Genomic DNA, 5,611 nt, shown 5'->3' with positions numbered 1-5,611 from the left:
TTCTCTGGTGTCAATTGTAATGTCTCCTTACATTTATAATTTTATGAGTCTTTTTCTTCAATTTTGTTTATCTTTTCAAAAAAACACTTCTGCATTTCATTGATGTTATCTACTTTTCTAGTCTCTATTTTACTTTTTTCTGTTCTGCTCCTTATTATTTCTTCTGTAAACTTTGGGTTTAGTTCCTTTTTCTAGTTCTTGAGGTGTAAAGTTAGGTTAAGAGCTTTCTTTAAACAAATATTGCTACAACCTACTCTCTTAGAACTGCTTTTGCTGAATTTTACACATTTTGTGTTTTCATTTTCGTTTGCCTCAAGGTTATTCTTAAATTTCAGTTTGATTCTTGACACACTGATTATTCAGGAGTATGTTTGTTTAACTTTCACATATTTGTGAATTTTCCAGTGTTCCTCCTATTTTGGGTTTCTACTTTCCTACCACTGTAGTGAAAAAAGATATCTAATATGATTTTAATAATAACTAATTTGCTGAATTGTTTTGCAGCCTAATACATTATCTATCCTAGAGATTATCCTGAGTGCACTTGAAAAGAATGTGTATTCTGCTGCTGTTGATTAGAATGTTCTGCGTGTATAAATTAGGTTCATGCCAGGCTCAGTGGCTCAGCCTGTAATCCCGTGCCTTTGGGAGGCTGAGGTGAGTGAATTGCCTGAGCCCATGGGTTCGAGACCCGCCTGGGTAGGCGAGACCTCATCTCTACAATAAAATTAAAAAATTAGCCGGGCGTGGTAGCACGTGCCTGTAGTTCTGGCTACTCAGAAGGCTGAGGCAGAAGGATCACTGGAGCCCAGCACGTTGAGGCTGTGGTGGCCAGGAGCGGCCACTGCACTCCAGTCTGGGTGACAGAGTGCGACTCCAACTCAAAAAAAAAAAATTAGGTTCATTTTTTCTATAGTGTTGCTCAAGTCTGCTGTTTTCCTTATTGATTTTCTGCCTAGATACCTATCCATTATTGAAAGTGGGATACTGAAGTCTCCTACTATTATTGTATTTTTATTTCTCCCATCAGTTGTTAGTATTTGCTTTATACATGTATGTGCCCCCAATGTTGAGGGCATATATATTTACAATTGTTATAGTCTCCTGATGAACTGACTCCTTTATCATTATATAATAAACTTGACTTTTGAAAAAGTTTTTGACTTAATGTGTATTTTGTGTGATATAAGTGTAGACACCCTGTTTTGTTTTGGTTAAGAATGGAATATCTTTTTTCATCCCTTCACTTTTAGTCCTGTATGTATAATTAATCTAGTCTTTTGTAGGCAGCATATAGTTGGAGCCTCTACTTGTCATTGTTTTAATCCATTCAGTCACTCTATGTCTTCTGATTGGAGAACTTAACCCATTTACGGTTCAAGTAATTATTATTACTTCTGCCATTTTGTTCATTGTTTTTGATGATTTTGAAGTTCCCTTTCCCTCTCTTCCCCTTTTGCTGTCTTTCTTTGTGATAATTTTTGTATGCTTTGATTCCTTTTGCTTTATCTTTTGTGCATCTACAAGAGATTTTTTTTTTGTGGTTACCAAGCCATCTTATAGTTATGTCATTTTAAGCTGCTAATTTAACTTCATTTGCATACTAAGACTATACTTCAATTTCTCTGCATATTTTGCTATTGATGCCACAATTAATCTTTATATATTGTGTATCTTTGAACAAATCATTGCAGCTATTTTTAATACTTTTGTCTCTTAACCTTTATACTAACTTAAAAAGCAATTTACACACCATTATAGAATTAGAGTATTCTGAATGTGACTATGTTCTTACCTTCAAAATGAGTTCTATACTTTAAAAAAAAATTTTTTTTTAAAGATGTGGGGTACAATTCAGGGTTAGGTATACAAATGTTCATTATGCAGGTACGCTTGTTGATGAGGTGAGCGCCCACCCCCACCCCCAGGCATTTTCCCACTACTGCAAATTCCTTTCTTATAGTATTATAGTTGTTCAAGGTCCACTTATGAGTGAGAACATGTGGTACTCAGTTCTTTGTTTCTGTGATAGATCACTCAGTATTATAGACTCTAAGTCCATCCAAGTTGCTCCAAAGTTCATAATTTTGGCCTTCTGAATTTTATACTTTCATTTTTCATGTTAGTTCACATCCTTTTGTTTCAACTTTAAGAGCTCCCTTCAGTACTTCTTATTAGGCAGGTATAGTGTGTTGAATTCCCACAGCTTTCATCTGGGCAAGTCTACATTTCTGAAGAGGATCCTTGCTAGGAATAGTATTCTCAGTTGGCAGTTTTTTGTTTTCTTTCAGCAACTTGAATATATCATCCTACTCTTCTGGTTTGTGAGGTATCTGCTGAGACATCTGCTAATAATTTTATGGAAGTTATTTTGTATATAAGTTGTTTTTCTCTTGATGCTTTCAACACTCTTTTTGATTTCTGGGAATTTCATTATAAGTAATTGAAGATTTCTTTATTTTTACTCTATTTGGGGTTATTTGGTATTCATGGATCTGGATGTTCATTCCAATCTCCAGATTTTGAAAGTTTTCTGTCATTATGTCTTTAGATAAGCTTTTTTCCCTTTTCTCTTTCTTTGCTTCTAGGATTCCCATAATGCACATTTTGGTTTACTTAATGGTGTGGCTTAAGTCCTGTAGGTTTTTGTCACTTTTTTTGCTTGCTTGTTTCCTCTCCTGGGTAATTTTAAATAACCTGTCTTTGAGCGTGGTGACTCTTTATTTTGCTTGAGTCCTCTGTTAAAGGTTTTAATTGAATTTTTCAATGCATTTCTGTTTCTCAGTTCCAGAATGTAATTGGGGGAAAAAAAAAAAAGATTTGTCTCTGTTAAACTTATTTTGTTGATGTCTTCTTTTGTTTAGTTGTCTGTGTCTTCTTGTAGCTCACTGAGCTTTTCTTAGACAATCATTTAAAATTCTTGATTATTGATACTTTTTTGTTTCTCTGGAGACACCATGTTTCCTTGATTATTTGTGATTCTTGCTTTTTTGTGTTGAAGTCTGCATATTTTAAAAAGTAGGCATCTTTCAGTCTTTACAGACTGGCTTCAGCAAGGAGAGCCCTTCACTAGTCCATCTGTCCAGAGGTTCTGGGTAGGCCATCTGGTGGAGTACTCGGGGGCTGGCATGGTGCCTGCATTCACAGGGGCCAGCCTAGCACTGGGGCCTATGAGGGCACACCTGCATCCTAAGCCATAGGGGCCAGCCTGGAACCTGGGTCTGCAGGTGCCTACTTTTGGATTACCCTTTTAATTGTATATTTTGATAGATTTTGGTATATTCGGGGTTATGAAAACATCACCACTAATTTTAGAATACTGCCATTACCATAAAAAGAAACTCTGTACCCATTAACACTGTGTGACTCTCTTACCATTGTAAGAAGGATGTGCATAACTTCACAGTAAGTCTTTTTAAGATCTAGAGATCTAGTGTTCTTTTCACCGTGTGTTCCTCCCCTTGACATGGTGATGTTTTTCTAGAAATGGGGCACCATCATGTCACATCTTTTAAAAAAATTTTTATAGAGATATAGGTGCTAGTTAGGATTGACTACACAAGTGGGTTGCATGCAGGTGAAATTTAGGCCTCCAACTGGTCTTCACTGTCCCTGGTTTAGGACCAGGTACCATTTGTGTTATTGCCTGCTCTCCCTCCCTCCTTCCCTCTCCTGGTAGTGCCCAGAGACGCTGATCTCTCCCTTGTGCTAATGTGATTAATGCTCAGATACCACTTATGAGTGAGAACATGTGGTATTCACTTCTTGTTTCTGTGACAGATCACTAAGTATGATGATCTCCAACTCCATCTAATTTGCTGTGAAGTCTATGATTTTGTTCATCTCACATCTTGACTTGATAATGAAAATGAAGCCAAGCCCTTGATAAACTGAGAGGCATATGTGGAGTGGCCAAGAAATAAAGCTTTGTTGTTTTAAGTCACTGAAATTTGGAGGGTGGTTTGCAGTTATTAATACAGAATAACCTAGACTAACATCGTCCCTAGTTTAGGACCAGGTACCTATCCATCCTGTGACTGTTAACACAGGATCAAAGTCTGTTTGATGAGAAATTACTTAGGGGAAGCAAAGTTATTTTTAAAATATTTAGAATTTATAATTTTAAAATGAATCTGTATACTAATTGTCCTCTTAAAATGAAGGAAAAGATACTAATTTTTAGTCAGATGATCATTGAAAAGAACTTACTTCATTTGAACCGAGAAAAGGACACAGTCATATAAATTTTTCAAGGAGATGGGCTAATATGAATCTTTCATAAACTGTGATTTGCTGAGCAGAGCAGGAGGGGTATCACTGTTTGATTCTATGCTTTCTTTTGTCCTTTCCTTTCCTTTTTCTTTTTTTGTGTCAGGGTCTTACTCTGTCACCCAGACTGGCATGCAGTGGTACAATCATGGCTCACTGCAGCCTTGACCTCCTAGACTCAGGTGATCCTCCCACCTCAGCTTCCTGAGTAGCTGGAACTATAGGTACACACCACCATGTCTGGCTAACTACACTTTATTAAGGTTTCTTTCTGGAATTTATTTGGTCTGTAGTATAAGATGAGGTAGATTGATTTCTTTTCCCCAATCACTTATCATTAGCTTATATTAAACATAATATAATTTTTCTTAAGTGAGTAATTATAATGCCTCTAGTCTCCATTTTTAATATCACATCACTGTTCAGTATGGTTGTGAATAAAATGTAGGAGCTATTCTGTAATGATCTTAAGATAGACTCCATTCATTCCAATGCTACAGGCCCAATTTAGTTTTTTAATACTTGTCACTGCAAAGTTCTATCAATTAATCTCCATGTCTTTTGTTCTCTCCTTCTCTAACCTACTGTTTACTAGTTGCCAGATTAAACTTAAACATAGTTCCAGCGAAGGTTTTTGCTCTCAGAAAATAATTCAGCTAGGCTTTTGTAGTAGTTTGCTAGGCCTACTTATAACTAAGCACCATCAACTAGGTGACTTAAATGATAAAATGTTATTGTCTCACAGTTCTGGAGGTAGAAGTTCTGGAGATAAAGATATTCACAAGGTTGGTTCCTTCAAAGGGCTATAAAGAAGTCTGTTCCATGCCTCTCCCCTAACTTCTGGAGGTTTTCCAGCAATATTTGACATTCCTTGGCTTGTAGAAGCATCATCTTAATCTCTGCCTTAATCTTCACATGGAATTCTCTCTGAGTGTGTTCAAACTTCCTCTTCTTATCAGGAATATCCTTTATCATATTGGTTAGAGAGCCTACCTTACTCCAATGTGACCTCATCTTAACTAATTACATCTGCAACAACCTTACCTCCACCTAAGGTCACAGTCTGAGGTACTGCAGGGTTAGGATTTCAACATGAACTTTGGAAGGGACGCATCATTCCTTAACAGTATTCAAGGCTTTCTACAAGGTTTCCTACTTATCTTTTGTCTTTTCCCTCCTTATCTTCCTACTTCACTTTATACTCATGACAGTGTACACAACAAAACTCTACCCTTCTGTTAATCATGACAATACTTTTCCTAATCTATTCATTTCTTCGCCCCTAATTCTTTTGCATCTGCTCATCAAACCCTATAAATTTTTCAAGGTCAAAATTAAATGA

This window comes from Carlito syrichta, unplaced genomic scaffold (genome assembly GCF_000164805.1).
Source record: "Carlito syrichta isolate Samal-C Ts95f unplaced genomic scaffold, Tarsius_syrichta-2.0.1 Scaffold304700, whole genome shotgun sequence".
Taxonomy (NCBI): Eukaryota; Metazoa; Chordata; class Mammalia; order Primates; family Tarsiidae; genus Carlito; species Carlito syrichta.
This window is presented reverse-complemented; position numbering follows the sequence as displayed.